General features: G+C 31.2%; 1 protein-coding gene and 1 long non-coding RNA gene across 2 annotated transcripts in view; one reads left to right on the plus strand and one right to left on the minus strand.

Moving 5' to 3' along the window:
* wdp (Leucine rich repeat protein windpipe) overlaps nt 1-12438 on the minus strand; it is a 62770-nt gene extending 50332 nt beyond the window's left edge. Inside the window, exon 1 of the mRNA XM_070645200.1 lies at nt 11685-12438. The gene's annotated coding sequence lies outside the window, so the exon portion shown is untranslated. The remainder of the gene's footprint in view (nt 1-11684) is intronic.
* Nucleotides 12439-19882: 7444 nt separating this feature from the next.
* LOC139094235 (uncharacterized) lies at nt 19883-20436 on the plus strand. Its single transcript, XR_011544759.1, has 2 exons — nt 19883-19945; nt 20243-20436. It is a non-coding gene; the product is annotated as an uncharacterized lncRNA (long non-coding RNA).
* Nucleotides 20437-22875: the final 2439 nt, after the last annotated feature.

Below are 22875 nucleotides of genomic sequence, written 5' to 3' on the forward strand. Positions count from 1 at the left end.
ACTGAATTAAACCAAATTGATCAAATTTTGAACTGTATTGAAGCAAGTTGATCAAAATTTGAACTTAGTTAATTAATACTTGAAACAAGCTATACCAATGTGATCAGAATTGCAAATATAGTACCCAAAATGTTAATCACATCCTACAATAAAAAACTGCAATTTCGATTAAAAATCCTCAGATGAAATAATAAGCTGCTTTCAATTGAAATGTGCTTGAAAAGTCTGACAACTCAGCAAAAAAAAAAATTTCAAATATATATTTTTGGCAGCTACCGTCTCTTCAGCTCATGCCCATATTTATGCTCACAATTTTTCTGTCTTTTCTCTCATTATTTTCATCCCAAAGAGATTGAAAGAAATTAAAAGAAGCAAAAATATAAAAAGATATTAATTTAATTGTAGCATTGAGCATTCAGTGTCAGTTTCAAATGGCACATGGTTTTCACAAGAAATCATTTCTGTGCAAAGGATCCCGAAAGCAAGCAAAAAAATAAAATTAAGCATAACAAACAAAAAAAAAATCTTTAAAAAAAATTTACCGCTATCGAATGGAGAAAGATAAAAGAAAATGAGACTACATCAGGGAATTTAATTATAATTATGCGAAATTTTAAGAAAAGTAAACAGCAGCAACAACAACAACACATTTTAGAGTGTGTTGCTCTTACTCGGTCAATGTTCTATCTTCGTGTTGATGAAAGTTGAGCAATTTTTTAAGGTTTCGGTGAAGAATTTTGTTTGCTGTTAGAATTTATTACCAAGCACGTAAATTTCATACTTAGATTTGAGAATTTACTATTTAATTTGTATTTAAATAAGCTTGAAAGCAATAATTTACGGATAGTTTAGATTTTTTTGTTATTTTTGCAAATTTATGGTCATTTAATATATACAATTTTGTGGGAAGAATTAGTGTGGAAATGAAATTTGAACATCTAAACTTTTTATGTGATTCAAAATCTTTCAAAATTCTAAATTTTTGATCTTTTTTTTAAATTTTTAAATTTCAAGACTTTTCAGAATTTCAAATTTTTGGAATCTTTGAAATTTTTCAAATTTAAAATTTCTCAATTTTTTAATTTTTAAATTTTTAATTTTTCAAATTTTAAATTTCTCAATTTTTTAAATTTTAAATTTCTTAATTTTTCAAATTTTAAATTTCTCAATGTTTCAAATTAAATTTGTTGTTTTTTAAATTTTTAAATTTCACAAATTTTTAAACTTTTTGAATTTTAAAGATTTCAAATTCTCTCAAATTTCTTTTAAATTTTTAAACACTTTATATTGATCTTCATTCAATTCTTCAACATTTTGAATAAATTTTCAAAACTCATAGTAACTGAATTTGAGTCACACAAAATTTCCATGAATGACTTCACAAAAAATACCCAAAATTCTGACTAAAAAACTTCAAACCAACTTCAACCTTATTTTTCAACTCTTATCTTCAAAGCCCTCATTAATTACCCATTGTTGTTGAATATTCGCTGATTCTAAACCGAAATGAACGAAGCACAAGAAACCAAACAAGTTACAGACATTTGATGAATCTAATTTAAATGCGAAAAAAAAATATTTTTTATGGTAAAAACGGAAATTAAGCATGAAAAATTTGTGTTTAAAATTACAATAAATCAAGAAAGTCTTTTAAAATGGAATTTGGACAGAGTCAAATATTAATATTCACGTGATAGTCCAGGATGAATGAACAGTCGTTTAAGTCATGATTTAAAACAATAAAGAATAAATATTAAATGATTAATTATGAATAAAACGCGAGCAAAAAGTGTGTGAAGTTCAGCAAAAATAGAAAATAGTAATTTTCTCATTAAGCAAAGTTAAATAATTTAATTATTAATTTTTAATGTTTTTCGATTTAAAAAGCTATATAATTATAAGTTTATGGCTGTTTAAATTCAATTTATTTTATTTTGAAATTTTAATTTTTAAAAAATTCAATAATTTTTTTTTTTTAAAAATAAAAAAAAATAAAATTTTTTAATTCAAAATTTTAAAAAAAAAAAAATTTTAATTTTAAAATTTTAAAAAAAAAAGGAAAATTTTTAAATTTTGAATTAAAAATTTTAAATTTTAAAATTTAAAATAATATTGAAAATTTGAAATTTTGAAATTTTAAAAAATTTAAAAAATTATAAAAAATTCAAAAAATTTTAAATTTTAAACTCAAAAAATTGAGAAAAAAATTTAAAAATTTCAAATAAAAAATTATTCCACAATCTTAAATCTGACATTTTCAATCATCTCAATTCCCATCAATTGATCATCATCATGGTCGCACACAAAAGCCTGCAAAATGCCTTGCAAAATAAAAATTAAGATTTCTTAATACACAAGCGCAAAATGTGCACGATTAAAAACTGTTCTTTTAACGATTAACATCTGCAAAATCGGCTGCCACGTTTGCACACAAATGATTCTCAATTTTTGAATCTTTTCGTTCTCTTGATGAGAAGCTGAGAGGATTGAAAAATACTTTGAAGATGATTCTATTTTAATGAATTTGTTTAGTCATTCGGATTTATAAATAGCGTTTGATAAGAAATGAATATTTGTGAATAATTTATAGGAATTAAAGAGAAGCGATGGAATTGCAAATATTTTGAATTTTTTCGAAAAATTTCTATGATTTTAGATAGAAAATTTGAGTTTTGAAGGTAAAATTGGGTTTGAACTGCATTTTTTGAGGTTTAGGAATGAGAAACCGTTTGCCGAAACTTACTGAATTTCAAAGACATGAAGCCTTGGACGATCTTTAAGGTACAAGCCAAAACTACAGGCCTATGCATCTAAAATTCAAAAAATTAAAATTAAACGGTCTGTATTCTTAAAAACCGTAGAAAATTGCAAAAAAATTGAAAAGTTAGGATTTTGACCCAAAAACTCTTCCAAGTCTATATCCATGCTAAATCCACTTCATGAATATTGATGAATATTTCCCATAAATCTTCTGAATCAGTAAGACTTACTTGAAATTCAATTTTATAGCAAAATTGCATAAATCATACAAATTTCTAAGAAATTCTTATCAAGTGTGCCATATTAATTCAGCAAAACTAATAATTCACTTCATAAAACATATCATAAGTTGCTCCACATGTTTCCACAAACATCCCGACACATCAACATGACAGAACTGCTTGCAAAAATGTAGAACAAAAACAAGAGTCAAAACTGGAATTTTTATTGTTTCGTCGAGAAGAACCTTGAAAAATACGAAATTTCTCTAGAATAAGCTGCATTCTCATTATGTCATACATCAAATTATCAAGATAAGATTTTTGTCCCGGAAATATAAAGGATTATAACTGACATATTCACAGTAATTCTATTTAAAATCAGACATATAAAGTCTTGGATATTAATATTCTGTATCTTTAGCATAAATTGCATGGGAATTTACATCAATGATAGGAAATTTTATTCAGGCAGCATGTTTTGCACATGTTTTTATGTCAGAGATGCAAGTATGGGAACAGTTGCTGTGGATTAATTTGATTAAGAATTGGAATATGAGATTAATCTTAGATTTTTGTGGTTTGTTGTTATGAAGGTTTGAATTTGTGGGAATATTGATAAATTAGTATGGAAATCTAGTTGGAATCGAACTCATTTCCGGATTGGTTAAATGGATTTGCTTGAGGCTTGAACAGTAAAGCTAATGGAAGGCAGGAACCTTCTTCCAGAACTCGGATTTTGTGTGAAAAAGCCGAAATAAGTCGAGTCGACTTCAAACTCTGATTTTTTCAGTAAGTAGGATTGAACCTCCAATTTTTAGTACCAGACTTGATGACTCGACACCAATTGAACTTGTTACATGCACATAATCACGTAAATATACTCTCACCCAATGTAAAGTCTACAAAACCATAAAAAATTCCCTTCATTTCCCTTATTATCAGCTTATGTCAGTCATGTTAATAAAAATTGACAATCCTAGTCCCAAATCAACATCTAAATCCAAAACAAACAGTGAGATAACAAGCACAATAAATCACTGTAATGATCACTCAATCATCAAAACACATTCTCTGTTGTGCTGCATACCAAGTCAGTTCATTTAACATACAAAATTTACTTAAGTTCATTACTCCATTCTCAAGACTTTATAGAAGCCATACAGTTTACACAGTGTAAAATTAACCGTCCAACTTCCTTTTAACCTTTTTTTTTCAATTCTTTACACTCTTTGGGACATTAACCTAATTTTAAATTCATCTGAGTCGGCAACAATGTTTGAATGAAATACGATAACTGGCTACTGCTTGATAATGACTTTGCTTTTTTATCCAGCATTTATCAAAAATTCATTTAAATGCATTAAATGCCACAACAACAATTTCATTGACCACAAGATATATTTTAATTCTCACAATCATGTACAGTAGATTCATTCAGTCTGGCATAATCAGAACTCCATTGCTTATCAAAATTAAATGCATTATTTTCATTTTATTTATATTTTCAAGTTCCGATGAATATTTGACATACATTGGGGGGATTTTTTAATCGAGTACATGCATTAGCTTTCAATCAATCAAACAATCTTTACAGAAATGGCATTGGAACTAATCAAATAAGAAATAAATAAGCATCGAAGATGATGATTATTGTGAGTAAACGATGTAAAGATGTAAAGTAGATTAATGCATTAGTGTATTCACTGTAATGGCCTTGAGATTCCATAATAGTAAGTTGGGATGGGTTTAAGTGATGTCTGGAGGTTGGGGTGTGGTGTAGGGGGTCATAAGGGAGTTCATATTGACCCATATTGACCCATACTGACTAAGCAGTTCATGTAAAGTTGGAAAAATTGGAATTTCTTGAGTTTTTCGACATGTTAGGCCAAAATACCCAAAATTTGAGGTTATGAATCTTCAAAACATCGAAAAGCTTGGTATTAGGGGAGCCTGTCATTGAATTTGTAGGTTATACCATTGACAGACTAGTCTTACACCACCCAAACCCTAGAAATAGTCGCCATTCGAGTATCCTATCAGTTCTGGCCCATAACAAGCAAAAATACCACTTTTCGGTACCGTACTTGTATTTCTGCACCATGAAAGCATGTTAGAGGCCAGAAACAGTCACTTTCCTATAGACATCACTTGAAAATCACCCCCCAAAAAGACCAAAAGACAAACACAAGCTAATTTTTATGATTCAACATTGACATTCGATCCCTCACATAATAATCACATAAAAAAATTATATTGAAAATACCACAATTTACCATTAGCATTGTAATGTCCATAATTATCTCATATGAGTGAGCATGTAAGCATATAAAGCAATGATGATGAATAAAAAACAGAAGAAGTAGACGACGGAATTGAACACGTCATTGAAATAAATGAAAAAAAAATTAAAAAAATGAATTTATGGAGTGCATTGAAAGTCATTTACTGTCAGCTACGACTTATCTTATCAACGTCCGCATAACTCATGACACTTCTTAAAAACTGAAACTAAAAGTTTATGATAAGAAAATGTCGTAAATAAGTTAATAGTTATTGTGGATGAAGTCATTTTCTATGGAAGTTTGGTTTGAGGCTTAAAACTCCACAAAAATAACAAATCTGTCTCAACTCATTACACACAATTATTCAATTATACGTAAAGATATGTAAATCTGCATACAATCGTCTCTGTCATGTTTCTTTCCTTCATTAAACACCGTCTATTGAATTTTATTCTCGCTCTTCTTTTCAAAAATACAAAAAAAAAAACTTTTCATGATCATCAAAAATAATAAAAAGAAGGAGAATCGAATTGTTCTTCTTCTTTATTATCATCATGCCCATGAAAATAAATAAAATAAAATAAAATAAAATAATTTCAAGTGTGTTAGGAGATGTGATGTACTTGGGGGACAGAGATGGTGCAACAGGGACTTGATGGAATGGCGATAGATGATGAGAACACAAGGCTTCATATGGAGTAGAAATCGAAGAAGACTCAAATTTATAGAAGTCGAGTCGAATTTTTCATACAAAATTCAAGTCGACCTCGAGCTCTGGTATGGACTCTTCTAGCAGACATTGACATACACACTTAAATGAGCCTACTCATGAGTAAACGCAATCAATAGGAATTGAGGATGCTCAATTTTGTGAGAATAATCATGAGTATGTTTTCCCTAGTCTGTTCCAGCTCTTCTGAAGTTTGGTGTTTTCGACAATTGGCTGAAAACTTGGTTCTAAGTATTATGGCGCTTCGTCGCTGGAGCGACAATGTTTCAATTTATGCTGATCGAGCTAAACACTTGGACGAGCTCCAATTTGGAAATAGTAGAAATTGGAACTGACCCTTGAATTACCATGATCAGCCTGATCAGCCTTGACTTCTGAAGAAGCACAAAATTGGAAATAGAAGGGATTCGAACCGACCTTTGGATGTTGATCAACCTTAACTTCTGAAGAAGCACTCATTTGAGTTTGATAGAATTCAAACAGACCTTTGGAATTGCAATGCTGATCGGTTTTTAACTTCTGAATAAGCACACATTTGAGGACAGTAGGATTGGAACCAAACGTTTGGATGCTGATCGGTCTAAACTCTAAAAAATCACACGTTTGAACATGATAGGGATTTAAACCGACTTTTGAATATTTATCTACGCTGATCGGTCTTAACATCTGAAGTTTGAAATGATAGGACTCGAACCTAGCTTTAAGTTACTATACCTAATTTAAGCCAAGTAACTAACCAATTACTCCACAACAGCACTTAACTGTTTAAGCATGAAGTTGCATTATAACCAATTAAAACCAAGACTTAACCTCAAGTTCAAAGCCCCAACCCTGAACTTCTTTAATAAAAAATGATATCTTCTCGTTTCTTCAAATGAATGTAGATTTATAAACGCGCGGTAAATTTAGAATTTTGTTCATGCAAGCAAAATAAAACAAAAAAAAATCTTAAACGATTTGCTCTTTTTTTTTCGTAAGTTTTTTTATTCACGAGAGACTCTTCAATTTATCAAATGCGACAACCGAAGATGAAAATTTTGTTGGTTTCACGTTTTTATTTTTTTGGGGAGAAGAAGGAGATACACAGTGAACTGAGAGGGACGCTTCATTTCGATTATTAATAATCAGTGCTAAAGTGATCATCACCACATGATATTTTCATCAGAAGTGAATTTAGAAAAAGCTATAAAAATTCCCCTCCTGAAAATGAACATCCAACAATCGATTCGAGATTCGCTTCTGTTACCAACCTGCTGTGAATGATTGTTGTATGGTGCAATGGCAATAATCCATTTTTGGTAACATGAAAATGAACAAACAAGAATTTCTTCTTTAATATCATCGGCCCATATGTATCTCCATCTCACTTCCACACAACCACCGTTCAGTTTTTCTTGTACCGAAAAATAATAAAAGAACGAAAAGGCAAAAGAAGAGAATTTTTTGGTGAACTACTTCTTATGCAAGTGCAATATCCACTTTGTCAGGTTGGAATGTTGTTTGTTAAGGTGTTGTTAGGTGCCTTCGCGGAATCGGAGATTATCAAGATGATTAAGAACATGATCTTTGGGGAATTGGTTGTGAACTTTTGTTGATTGTTGTGGATTTTGAGGTTTATTTTTAGATTATTGTTGGTCAGGGATGGATGCTTGTTTTATTTTTTGGATTATCGTAGTCAGGGATGGATGCTTGATTACTTGATGTTGTTTGAGTATTGAGAATTAAAGAATTTTATCAAAATAATGCCGAATAACTGAGTAATCATCAAAGTTCGAAATTGAGTCGGAATTTATACGGAAAAGTAGGCTCAAGTCGACTCGGCTTCAAGCTTCGTGGTCTGGTAAACTCAAATAATTGATCAGAATTAGTAGAATTTGTCTAATTATCGCACTAAGAACCATCAAAAAAGAATGACATGATATCGCATGGATTCGATTTTGAAAATATGTACTTGACTGAGTGAGATTCGAACTCATATCTCTTTAGTAAAATCAGTTATTAAACTCAACTGCTTGAATTACTGTGCAGTCTATTCAAGCAAAATGCATATTTAAACCTAATTATAAGTCATCATTCTCATTTCTAGTCAACTCCTCTATTCTCCTACAATATTCAACAATAATTCAATTTCTCACCGATTCTCCTCAATTATAAGCTCTCACATCAATAAAACTCTCAAATGTTCTTGACCTTGACACACACAAAATGCGTCAAATGCATCACCCCAAACAACAATATGACATCCTTACTAAATTTATTTAAAAAAAATTTAAACACAGCAGTTGAAGTGCTTTATGTGCACACGTATTTACTTATTTATTCAAGAATTGTGTGTGCATCGCTGCCGTACACGAAAAAATATAAAAAAATAACAATTTTTTCCTCACTTTATTATCAGTCCATTTGGTCGTTGTCACAGTCAACGACATATGCAGTTGTTACAGTGTATAAATACATTGAGAATTGTTTGTAGAGGAACTATGAATTGCAAATACTTGAGAGATCTTCTCCTATGCCATTAAAAAATGATTAGCTTGTTGCATGTGTCGTTAATTATGGAGAAATCTAATTAACGCCTCATACATTATGGCTACATACAGACTAGTGATATTGCCCTTAAATAACACCTCGATTCCTTTCTAATTTCCGATACTTCATCATTTATTTTGAATTAACAACATGCATTAATGATTATTCATGTCGCGCACTAGCTACAATCATAGCAGCATGTTGATGAATTCCTTCTTCTTTCACGTTCTATTCCCTGATGTCCCATCGTCAATTTCAATTTTTCAAGTTCTTTTATATTCAAAAGAAATTCTTCTTCTTGTTCTTCTTTTATTTGATAGTAAAAAAGAGAATAGACGATGAGACTTATGTCTCTTACATCTTTAAGTATGTAAAAATTAAAAAAAAATATTTCTGTTTGTATGACTGGATGAATGACTGACTGCAGTTAATCAAAAGTAAATTTAAATGAAAAAATTCTCGTCATTCCCTTCTCGTCTTCATGTTCATCGTTTTATTTGTCTGTAAAATATTTATTGACAGATAATGTGTCTCATATTTTACAAAATTATTTCTTCCGTCGAACGTTTACACAGAATTGTTGAGAATGGATGGGGATAGACTCGTTGACAATTATTGGAAGTAGTAAAATACTATGAATACATTAATTATTATATTTTACGCTTAATTTAGTTGGTTTATCGTTTAATTTAGGGTTAAGCAGTTCTTAGGCAACAGGGATGGGTTAACAGGTGGCTGGGATTAGAGACGTAGATAAGGAAGGGTCTTATGAGGTTTAGATCTTATCTTGAAGATTGAAATTTATTAAACCAAAAGCAGATTCTTGTTAAAAAAAATTGGAAATCATGCTGAAAATGATCTAGAACTCTCGCGAGGAATCTTATCCTATCTGGAGAGGTCACAACCCTTCCTGAGAAGTCAGAGCTTCGCTAGCAAAGGGCGTATTCCCTGTTGTTTTCTCAAGATTAGAACAAACTGAGTATAACCCAATAGTATGTAAGTTCCAAAAGTAAGTTCAACTGGTATATTTAGGTAGATTAAGCTCTTGAGAGCATGTTTATTGCCTGTTAGAGCACTTCGAGTAATTTCTAACTACAACCATGATTAAAGTACTCAAATTGAGCTTAAATGCGACTCAAATTTAAATGAAAAAGTCGATTCGAGTCAATTTTGTTCCGGAGCTCAAGTCGATTCGGATTTTGTATTTGAAAGTCAATTCAAGTCTATTTAACTCTATACAAAATTCAAATCGACTTCGAGCTTTGTTTTGTGCTCCATAAAATTCAAGTCGACTTCAAATTCTGCTCCAAATTAAGCATTCAAGATCAAAAATCCCAAAATTACTCAAAATAATTTTTCTTCCAAAATCTCAGAGTCCAATGTCCTCTAATCATCATCATACTCATTTTAACACCACCAATCATCAACATAAGACACCCCCCATCGAACTTCCAGACAAAAAAAGAATTCTAAAATAATTCGATAAAATTCCAATCCCGTTAGCAAATCTTCTCAAAAAGCACATAAAAAACTTTTTGCAGACTATCGAGGTATAAAATTACAGACTTGAGATTATGTATTAATTTTCAGCCGATTAGCTCCCATTGCTTTATTATGATGTGTTAAGCTTGAGCAAAAAATTTCCGGTAAATAAATTATGTCCAAGACTCCAAACAAAATACAGAAAATATTTCTGTTTATTTAAGAAACCTGTCGTCAACAACTCTGGTCGTTAAGAAGAAAAAATGAGAATATTTTTCACGGTATATAAAAATAAATCTTTTGTATATCTACGGAATTAAATAATTTTTTATAAAAAAATATTACAAATGTATACATGAGAAATAAAGTTATGAGATAGTAAGGCACAACATTAATTAATAATGTGAAAAAATATCAGAATCATTATTATTATTGAGATGTTATATAATAAATAAACGGCTTAAAGGCTGCACACGGGGTGGAGACCTTTTAGATTGTGACAAAAGACGAACAAATAGCCGTGAAAAGAGTAATCATGATAGAATGTATGTGGGGGGATAGTTCACTTGTTACGGTTCACATGTTGATTTTAGAAAAAGGAAGTGATGAGTCAAGTGCTAGATTTTTATGTTCTTATATGATATCGTTGCAAAAATAGGTAAAAATGCTAATTATACCCAAAAACATGCTAGACAAACTAGAAAATGTACTTTAGTTGTACTCGATAAGTTAAAAATACAGATGATAACTTAGTCATGGAAGGGAAAATTACTAATTTTTGCCAAAATACCATTAGAACTAGACCTTTCAGACCTCCCACCTATGCCAGTCCTACCAACTATACCAGACTTATTACTAGAAACCTAATCAAACTAGAGAATACGAAGAAATCTGAGAAGCAGATCCATTCAGTTGTATGACTAATTTACGATTGGTATAGTTTACTTTATCACTCAAATAGCACAAGGCGGTTAATTCCAAAATCTGGCACAAGCTCGATGCAACTCTGGCATGGTGCAGGATTTAACTATCGAATCAAGCATCAAGTCAGATCTCGAGTGGACAAAAATATGTTAAAACTAGTCATCAACTGGACATTAACTTGCTATCAACTAGTCATAACGTATTTTTGTCCACTCGGAGAGTTGCTGTTCTGGAATAAGATTCGGTTTTAATCTAGCACTAAACAAAAGTCACACTGACCAAGGTTCAAATTTTTGATTGATTAACCGATTTGTGCTGTTCGGAATAATTTAATTTGACACTCATTAACTAGGATTTTTGAATTTCTGGATTAAAATACACTTTATCTCAGGGTTGATCCATGGATTTCATTCAATTTGATATTTGAGGAGTGATGACCCTGAATAGATCAGGTTTTGTTCCCAAAGTGTGAAATTTACCTACACATGGTGGTAAAATTTTACGATTTTGGGCTTTGAAATTTTACTCACGAAACACCTTAAAAAATTGGAAAATTTGAGAACAAAAGGAGGGTTTTGAACCCCAAACTCCGATGCTGAATACATCCCTGCACATAGATACACAACCTTGACCCTTAACTCCATCACTCTATCAATACATCACTACAACATTTCACTTCAAACACTAAATTCCAAAAAAATTCCAATTTTTTCACATTACGTAACAAGTAAACAGCCCCCAATAATATTTACTCACCCAATATTCTCGAATATAATGCACAAATCCAATATGGGAATTTTTTTTTTCCTGTCCTCGTACGTAATCGTATTAAAATAAGTTTCTTTCCTGTCTGTGATTCCTTCTTCTTTTCACAACCGACTTAAAAATTTTTTTATTTCTTTTATTTTTCCACAACAAAAACTTGACAAATTATGATATTTATGCTAACATCTAATGTCTCGCTAATGATCGATCGATTCCACAACACAGATTTTTATTTTGATTTTTTTTTGCAAAAAAAACTGACAATTTTTCACATTCAGCACACAATATAGAGTTCACGTAGCGATAAATTTAATTAAGTCGACTAAAAATAAATCACAATTTCCTCCACACTTCATCTACTTATCAGTGTCATTTGAAATATTTTTTTTTATATATTTGACTATTAAAATTTTTTTTTTATATTTCGCACTTTTAAAAATCACACAAAATTTAATGTTTTTTTTTTTATTGCTTCTTATTCTTCCTGAATTAATTGTTACAGTGACTAAATCGCTAAATTTTTTTGAGGATGGAGGGTAAAACACACTTGTTGGTTTCACACTTTTGTTTCTGTACTCAAGCTACTGTCCGGAGATGTATCCCGACATACGCAAATAAAAACGAAATTCCACACACAAAAAAAGAGACAATCGCGAAAAAAATTAAAAAAAAAAAAATTATGAACGAAAATAAAATAAAATTAAGAAGCCGCTAAGGTTTTTTAAACAAAAAATAATATTTTGTTGTCTGTATTCCTCGCTACTCAACAGTTTCTGAATGACTGACTGAACTGAATGTGTGGCTCAGTTCACGTTGTAGAAAAAAATATAAAGTATATAATAAGTATTGAGCGAACAACATTCAGCTTTTTTTTTTTGTTATTTCTTCTTTCCTTTCCTTTTCAATTCCGATTGTTGTTTTGCGGATCGAGAGCTGATGACGGCCTGCAACGTCATATCATCAAACATATGAAAATTTCAGTCATCAAAGTATGAAATTTTTATATTATTTAAGGAAGTTTTTTATGGCCTCTTTTTGCACTTTTTCTACGTGATGAAATGTTGGAACTGGGGGATGTGTGAAGCTGGCAATCACTTACGGATGATGAAATTCCATCTCGGTTAAGACAACGCTCATTACTTCTTTTTGTGCAAATCACATAATACCTTTTTGTGGATTTATTTCGGCTACTTGAAGATGTGAGAAAACATTCAAATGTGATCATGCATTGTTTTAATGTTTCATCAATGTTTTGTTCAATGTTTTGATGCAATGATTGAAACATTCACATGCAATGCATCCATGATCTTCAAAATAGAAACAAAAAATGTCAACAACAATGTACATTACGTATGCTGTCAAGAATGATATCTGTCACACATACTTTCCATATCTCTTTTCAATTCACAAATTCAACCAAAAACAAAAAAACACTTCTTTGATGTTGAAATTTAAGAAGCTTTATTAGTCAATTTCGGTAGTTTATGATGTATTTCTGGCATTTACAGTACTGCATTGTTGTGTCTCAAAAATGATTTGTTATTAAAAAATATAAAAATAAAAACAGAAGTATTTTTAAAAACATGAAAATTGATTCTGTAATGGATTTTATTAACATCCATTATATCAAGTGCTGTGACTCAATTTGGAATTTCAAGCAATTCTGATTGACATTTGGATTATTTCTTATGTAACGGAATGCAGTTTTTCATTCAAAAATTGTTATCATTTTGAGTCGTGACCACATTGATCTTACTTTCTTGCCATCTGACTTATCACTGTTTCCCGCCAAAAATCATAATTAAGAAAAACGGTTGATAAAAATTTAAATTTTTTCGAAGATGTGTAGTTTGAAACCTTTCGAAAGATAGGTTCCTACGCCTTTCTATACAGTTCTGAAAGTATTCTTGTTGAATTATTTATAAAAATTTTTAAATAGAATTTAAATTAAAAATTACCTAATTATAGTGAAAAATGTGTTCAAATATTTTAGAACTAAATATTTGTAATAAAATCAAATTGAAATATATATTAGGATTTTTGGGAATTTTGATAGTATGTGGAATTGGAATTTCTTACTTCGCGTTTGGAACATCAATAATAAATTATTTTAATCCTCCAACGACAAATCATCAAGACAGCCCTTTTATTGCAAGTTTTTATGCTTCCATCAATGATGAGGAAAAACTGTTGTGTCATGCCACCTTAATTTCAGGTTAGAATACTTTTTAGCGCTTTTTTAAAAAAAAAGAGTGCTTAATAATACACTTTGGCTGGCTGGCTGGCTGATTAGGTTAGGGGCGATATCTCGGCAACCAGACATCGTATGAGGGTCTGGTTTGAAGCATTAGCTCCTTAGTTATTCCGGTATCAATTTGTTTGGAAGCTCAAATCGATTTCTGTGTACGTTAATTAATGATTTTTCCCGATTTTTCATTTTGTAAACAGGAAAAAAAAAATCAAAGCGTTGCTTTCAATAAATTTAAATTTTTACCAACCGTTGGAAAATTTAAATTCTAAAAAACCGTTAACATAAGCATGTTGTTGTTAATTTGGAAATTGATTCGCGTTTATGTACTAGCCAATTATTGATCGCTGGGACAAAAAAGCGATGAAGTCGGTTTTTTTGGTAGTAGGTCATAATTCAAACCGCACGCGGCATGTATTTCATGGCATTTTTGAACAAATTTAACGACACACTAGTGTACCGCGACACACATTTTGGACAACACTCCTTTAATCTATAATTTTTAATATTTTTTATAGTAAATGGTTTGCTTACTAATGAGCATTGCGTGAATCAAGGGTTGGCAATGTAAGTAGATTAAATAAAAATAATTTAATCTTAGCTAAGACATTCAAAAACTTACTCATCAGATCCAAAGTCCGCATTGGAGGAACAAAAGGAAAGAACTTCAGCGATACAATAATAATTCCAGGAAATCAGCTAAATATAATTCCAAATTCAATGTTCAGCATGCGTGGTGATGTTGCACTCATCAAGCTAGAAACCCCAATCATTCCATCTGAAGCAGTACATCCCATATGCATAGCTTCTAAAAATTCTCAAATTCCGACCAACCTGAGAACACTTAAAATGGTTAACAATGACTTTAATAATATGCAGTATGTTGAGACTTCAGTCACCGTAATGGATCGGAAAGATTGCATTACAAGATACTCGGCAAAAAATCTCAATGTTGATCAATCGTTACTCTGTGTCGATAGTGATTGTAAGTCATTTTTTCATTTTAAGCCAAAGGTTTTTTAATAAAATTCTAAAATTTCAGTGTTGGATAAAGGAAACAGTGGCATGCCCCTGTTTGCAACAGATGGATGTGCCTTTGCAGTATTATCAAAAGGACCAGCTGTCCCTAACACATCTTTACCAAATCTGTATGAAGATCTTCGAGCTTATGCTGATGATATTTTAGCATTAATTTAGAAAAATATAAATATTCCAAAAAAAGTCTGATATTTGATCAACATTCCAAAGATCTTTTTTAAGTGATTTATATAAAAATAAATTAAATTTTGAAACCATACAAATATGTTTTAATTACTTCGCTGGCTTTACAGATCAATTGTTATCCATGACCTCTTTCAGATGGCCCCTTAAGCTGGCTACCAATTACCAATACCAAGTGCCATACTGCATGTGACGACAGCATCCTTCCAGAGTGTGGCTGTCTCAAAAAAGACATTTTTCAAAAAAAAATTTTATGTCGTTAAAATTCAAATTTTTTTGACCGTTACTTTGCATTTCTTTGTAACGGAAATTTTTGTTTCAAAATAAGTTGAGTTCGAAATGTTCGAATTTTTCGGCAATCTAATGTCCACACCCTGCATCCTTCCGAAGAGTTCTTTGGTCATCCACGAGCTATTTTATCATGGACAAAATCAGATTTAAAGACCTTATTTAATGAAGCTTTTGTAGGTTTTCTAACAATATGTCCAGTCTATCAAAGCTTGTTCTATTTGACTCTCCTTATAAGATCAGCCTCTCTATAGAGTTGATTCAATTCTGCAAAAAATGACTCCAAGAATCCTCCTGTGGAAGACGCCAATAAAATGTTTTAATATACCTACAACCCTGGTATTCCCCAAAAGCACAAGTCTATTAACCGACGATATAATTCGATGCATGATCTGACAGGTACCGGATTAATCTGACATGCTACCAAATTAAAATCGAATACGATAAACCGATTAACCAATTCATGCTATTCAGGATTTAGCACATAGCTATGAAAACTAAAAAGTCATTTTCACATCATGCAGCCAAAATTATGCAATTTTCATCTCATGTGATTGAAGATTTTCACAGCTTCTTCTCTCAGACTATTGAACAGACGAAGAAGAGGCAAAATGTCAACATGAATTAATTATTTAAGTCTTTTTTTGACTAATCTTTCACTCGTTTTCTGTCAAATTGCTATGTTAAATACTTAAAAGTATATTTTTAGTCATCGGTTTGCATCGCATCAACGGAATCAGTTTAAAGAGAGAGAAAATTGAGGGATAAAAATACATGCGAAAATAATAAGAAGTTTCACATTTCTTTCCTGTGGCATTTGTGGAATTTTATTCTTAATTTAATTTTCCACTCAGAGAGAGTCTCAATGCTCAGACTTGATAGACAGTAAAGGTGTATTAAAATCACATTTAAATATATATAAAAGCTATGTTTACATAAGAATATCAAATGATGTAAACGGAAATGATCCGGAAAATATCTTAGCAACACTTTTCGTTTGATAATTTCGGACGTATGTACAAATATTTCAATTGCTTTTTTATGTCTGCTGCTTCATAAATTAACACTTCATTAAATTTATGAACTAATTCGATAAACATAATTTTGCAATTATTTTCAATTTGTTTGTGCATGGCTATTTGGCTTGTTTCAGTTCACACATCGCAAAGAACAGATGCTGAACTTTTTTTGGCGTAATCTAGTGCTGTTTTAGTTTGAATATTTATTGGTTTTGGGTTGTGGTTTGTCTAATAGTTAAGATTAGTGTCCGAGAGACTCAAATAAAGAAGACTCCGCACGGAACTTTGAAGGATCCGCTAAAAGTCCTTTATTAGCATCAACCCTTCTTTATTTGTCTAGCTTGGGATGCTGTCCAAACTTGTTTGTGCCACAGCACACCTTGATGGTAAGTCACGACCAATCGCAAACGGTATCCAGTTCATGGAATTTCAAAACAATTTTTTCAGTGCACAATGTGGACAGCACTGGTCTAGATGTTAGTCAGCTTGTCAAGTGATGACGGAATACAGTAGAAGTTGGGTTGTTGAGACGTATATATATGAATTCATCAATACAAGAGTAAAGACTCTGCCAAAAATGCGGAGACGACAAATCACATTTTTATCGATTTTGATCGTTTTTGATTAGTTTTGAACCTTTGGCCTCTGTCATGAAATTGTTGTTTACCACCGCTGTAGATTTGTAGGTCTACAGTTGGTGACTGTACCATATTGGGAGTTCGTCCTACCTTTTGAGGTTTATCCTTACTAAATGTGCAGTTTTATAAGCTTCATAACATTCCATCAGGGTGTATCCATGATGGTTCATTATGGTAAAACTGGAAAACTATGCAAAGTGTGGATCCGGCTTCAATCAATATATTTACTTGATCAATACTCAACAACTGACACACGTGCTCCTATCCTTAGCCAAAAACAATTAACTAAGTAAGAATTTAATAAATATGCGCTTTGACCCTCACAACGACAATTTTCAACTACTTCCTCATTAATTAATTAAGCTATAAAAAAATGAAAATTTTCCTTAATATTTTTGGCAAGTCTTGATATTCTTTTCGGCAACATAATTTATAATAAATTGCAATAAAAAATGAATGCATAATAGTTTAAATATGAATAAATTTAACTTAATCAGATGATCTTTATTTACGATACTTCTTCATTTTCTCTCATGCGTGGGTATTCTCATCAATTATTTAAATTTGAAATGTCAAAAATTTCATAACGGCTGAAAAAAATTCAAAATTTTCAACGATCATCGGGGTTTAAACTTTTGAGGGGTTTTAAGCTTTCAATGTAAAGTTTTGACTTAAAACCTTACAAATGTTTTAATTCTCTCTTTAGAGAAATTGAGTAATCCTCTCAGTGCATCCCATCCACACACCTACAAAATTGTATTCTTTATTTTTTTGCAAGTTTCATGCCTTCTTCTTCATCTTTGTGATTGCGTTTGAAGTTGAGGAAGAAACAACAGTCACTAGATCGTATCACGAATGGAAAGCGTGTAGCAAAAAATGTAACAATAAGAAGGAGAATGAAAAAAAAAAGACCACCCGGCTTTTCCCGACTAACTTTAAACACTGTGCGCAGATTCATCTTCAAGCACAGCAATTTGTTATTTATAAAAATGCTCAAATATTCAATAATAAAGACTTTGAAGGTCAATTAGAAATTTCTGCTGTTTTTAAGCTTTTTATTTATATTTTTACTCTTATCACCGTGTCGCTTTGCTTTCATGCCAGAATGACCTTATTATACATTTTGTGGATTAGTTTCTTGACTCTTTTAATTCTCGTGTGTTGTTTCGGCGACTGAACGCGCTATCGCTTAAATTTTCAGCATGACAATTTGTTCGCACATCACTTCCAAAAAAATAATAATGATAATGTAAATATTATTTGTGTCAGTGATCCTGGGATTTATAGACGAAAATCTCAACTGTAAATTATAGAATTTTGATGATGATTTATTTGCTAAAAGAATTGTCATTTCTAAGATTTTTGAATGATTTATGGGATTTGATTTGATAAACTGCATGACAAGTTGTTGTCAAAAATCAGAATTTAATTAATTAGATTAAATTTTTGGAGAGAACTTTGGATTAAGATTAAGAATTAATCGTAAATTGATTAATTTTGGGATTGAAAAACCTTACTCTAAGGCGCTTAGCAAAATTTAATATTGAAATAGTGACCTTTGAAGGGTCAATTTTTTTTGGAATTAGGAACTTGAACTCATGATTAGGGTTGAATTGATCAAGTACTAAACAATTCTTTTGCCGAGTGAATTTTGACTCACACGCCCGTTAGTACTCTTCTAAATTCAATTTGATTTTAATCTAGTTTCTTGTAAAAATCACTCTATACCCACTTTAAACTGGAAGTCTACTGAATGCAGAAGTCTGGTGCACTCTCGCTTGCTTAATAATTAATAGCTGAGAATCACTCTAGTGAACCTCTGGATCTCAATGATGTTCAGTTACTACGTTCAGTAGGTATGGAAAGTATGATGAAAATCCCAAAAATTCCAAATATCCATTGTTAATTCCTCGTTATTCTGTAAAGTATTCTGTAACTATTTCATAAAACTCAACTGGACTGAATGACTCGAAGACTCAGTGTTCATGACACTCAAGATCTTTAAACCATTCATTAGGTTTGAATCATAATAAGACAACATTCTTGAGATGTTATTGAAGCTCCAAGCATTTCAGTCAACAGACAAAATAGCAATAAATGAAACTCTTAAGAACACTCCTAAGCCTGCGTCATTGGACTAGGTTCAAACAAGTAAATCTGACAAAATAAAATAGCCAATAAATGGATTTTAGATAAGCCGTAGAATCTGATTAACATATTATAAACAAAATGACTTAAATTACACCATAAACTGTAAAATTTCATAGACATCTCTTCCATGAATTCCGCAAAAATATCACCAATAAAGCAAAATTCTCAGAAAAATCGTTTACAAATTCCAACAACATCTCATACCACATCCAACAAACACAATATTTCACAATTACATGCAACCCATTAAAAGTATCCACGCATCTGTAATCTCTATTAACAACACCACGCACGATAATGACCGACATTGATGATGATGATGATGATGAATGGCACTTGAAAGTGTCAGCTGTAATGAAAATTAAGAAATGTGGAACAATTATTAAATTAATTAAACTTATTGGAGAAGCTAGAAATGTGCCGGCGCTTCTTGATTTTTGAGAATCTTTTGTAAGTTCCGTCACATGTGATGAAATAGATGAAGAGGATGTTGAGGCACATGTGCCGTAACTTGAGAATTCTCTCTCATAACTCTCTCAGCTGATCATGCAACTCAAAAATTCAAGTTTCTCTCTCGGATCTCTCAAAAGCTCAGACCAACATGCAGACTAAAACTGTAGGATTGTAAAATTCCGAGAGTCAGTTGAGTATTAAATTTTCGTGTGTGCTAACGTGATCGCGCAACAGGTGATTCTTATTTTTTTTTCAGCATTTAATCATTTTTCCTTACCTTTTAGTTGTTTTAGTGTGCATATAATTTAGTGCGTCATTAAGTCGATACACATAGAAACCTTCTCGTGAAAAAAAAAATCATATATAAGATATAAAAAAAATATAATTTTTGTTATCGATATTAATTTGTTTTGTTTATTTAAAAAATATAAGAAATTAAGTGCAATTTATTTATTATTTTTTTGTTCTCTTTCTTCCAACCCAAATAACTGGATTACGACGACGAATTGAAAATAATATTAAATTAAGCAGGAAAGTTCAACATCTGAAAAAATATTTTTCAATATTTAAAGTTGAAAATTTACAAAAATTTTTTCAAGTTTTACACAAAAAAAAAAGAAATAAAAAAAGATAAAAAAAATATAAGAAAAGAAGTAAAAGAAATAAGAAGAAAATAAAGTTTTGTGTGTTTTTCTTTCTCCGAGACAAGAGAAAATAAAAGAAATTTTAAAGACGTAAGTAAAGATTATTTTACATTTATAATAAGTGAGTGAGTGAGTTTGTGTCTTTCACGGATGCGTGTGCATGAAAAAAATGAACCTTTTATTTTATTGTTATTATGTCCACAACATACAGTGATTTTTTGGGGTCTACATCGATATTTTGGGGGTCTATATCGATATTTTGGGGTCCCTACCAATTTTTGGGGTATCCATCAATCATCACTGTCAGTTCCAGTTCCCGGTGAATTTTTTGTCATCAACCCAACAATTTTGTGTGAAAAAATAATTAGATAAGAAGTCTATTATCAAATAAAGCACAATAGACTACATCATCACGGTACTAGTCACTGATTGGAATGTTTAAATGCTATTTTTATTGCATCATTCAAGTACTTCACCTTGTTTTTTTATCAGACTTAATGAATTTTTTCGAAAAAATGTGGATTTTATTGGGGAATTTTTTTGGGATAATTAATTCGTCGGCAAGTCATTTTATTGTGTTTTTTTGGAGATTTAGATGTGTTAATTTGGGGTTTTAATATTTGTGGGATATAACAAATTAGGGACAGTTATTTCGATTTGGGGATTTGACTCTTCGACTCTTAGAAACATCAAAAGATCGGACACTCTCAATAAAATTGCAATATTTTTTGTTTTTTGGATTTTTCACACAACAGCTGTGAACAGCAAAAATGATGTGTTCTAGGAAATACTAAAGGTTGTTCTAACAAAGAGCCACACATAGGCAGACTCTAAGTGTAACTAAGTGACAAAACCTTAATAAGAGTACAATTTAAACCAGAACTTGAAATCAATTCGAATTTCGGAAAGATTCGAGTTCTCTTTTCCATACAAACCCTGAGTTCTGACTCATATTTGGTGGTCTATTAAGAAATAACCAATGGCAGATTGGAAAAGGTTGTTGTATTGATTAAATAGAGTCACTCAGGTTCACGTTGTACAGACTAAGATTCAGTCATGCTAAAACTAGTTGTATTGCAAAGCGATTAAACTGAATTAGAGAATGCTGAATGCTTTGAGCAATATCTGGACCTCAGTAGGCACACTCGAGAGCATGCTCATCGTCTGCTATAGACATTAATATCACAGCTTATACAGATAACCTGTTGATTCTATTTCTGACTTTTTATTACTAGTAAACATGTGGATTTGATAAATTTATTTTATCAATTTTGATCATTCTGATCAGTTCCAAACAAGAATCATCCAAAATACCCAAACAGCAGCTATCACAAATTAAATATCAAAATTGACAAAAAGCAAACATCACAGCAAAAAAAATATATATTTTTGCTCGATGACTTAAGCCACTCAAAATGATCAAAATGATCACCGTATGATGATGAAGATGATGTTGATGGAAGCAAAACGAGTCGGCAACCAGCATAAGATGACAAAATATAAAAAAAATTTCCAGTTTTTCAAGAACAATATGTCGAAAAAGAATCTCAAATTGATTGGAAAAATGTGTATATATAATTTTTTATGTATGAAACATGAACCGTTATGTTTTCCACAGTTACTGTGCATGCAGCCGTTCAATTGAATTTTTATAAATCAGATTTTTATCATTGCATTGCACTCATTGTGACCTTTTTTTCTACCATATTTTTTCATTTCTTTTGAAATGTCAAATGTGAAACTTTTTTTGAAATGCTTGTATGGATTTATATGGGGAAATTGGGAGGGTTATCTACCAAGAATGACTGTAGAGATTAATGGTTTTGGATTCTTGATTTACTTACTTATTAAAATGGTCATACAGATCAATTGTGATTTATGACTTCCCAAAGATGTCGCCTAAAACTAGCTGTACTGCTGGTTAATGCTTGCGAGTTTGATTTCACTAGAAATATAGAATCCCGGTATTGAAGACTTCACTGGATTTTTGATTCACTATATTTTAAGTTCATAGTGATATACCGTATAATCAAGTTTATAGTGCAATAAACAAGGGTATGGCTGATTTTGCATTTTGATAAATTTGAATTAATTTTCGGTCATTTCTTGATACATTTTTGGGTGTTTCGAATTCAATTTCATCATAAGAGTTGGCAATAAAAAGTGTTAATGAACAATTCAAATTGGCAAGCGAAAGGCAGTTTTAAGCGGTATCAGAAGGTGGCCATGGATCATAATTGATAAATGTATGGCAATAAAATAAGTTAGTAGATCAATTCAAATGACCACGGGAAATGGCAAGTGAGCCACAAAATACAACTAAGCATGCAAATTTCACAATATTTTCTATGAAATGGGGAACCAAAACTGAAATTAGGCATCACTAGATACAATATAGTACGTCTATAAATTAGGTCCTGCCTACGGGAGGAGGTAGATTTACAATTTTGTTTAGTAATTCAAATTAAGGCTCTAAAGCGTTGGGATGAGGGAAATAAAGTCAAAAAATGCAATTTTAGC

This window comes from Chironomus tepperi, unplaced genomic scaffold (genome assembly GCF_022539635.2).
Source record: "Chironomus tepperi strain 1889 unplaced genomic scaffold, CSIRO-AGI_Ctep_v1 contig_353, whole genome shotgun sequence".
NCBI classification, from domain to species: Eukaryota; Metazoa; Arthropoda; class Insecta; order Diptera; family Chironomidae; genus Chironomus; species Chironomus tepperi.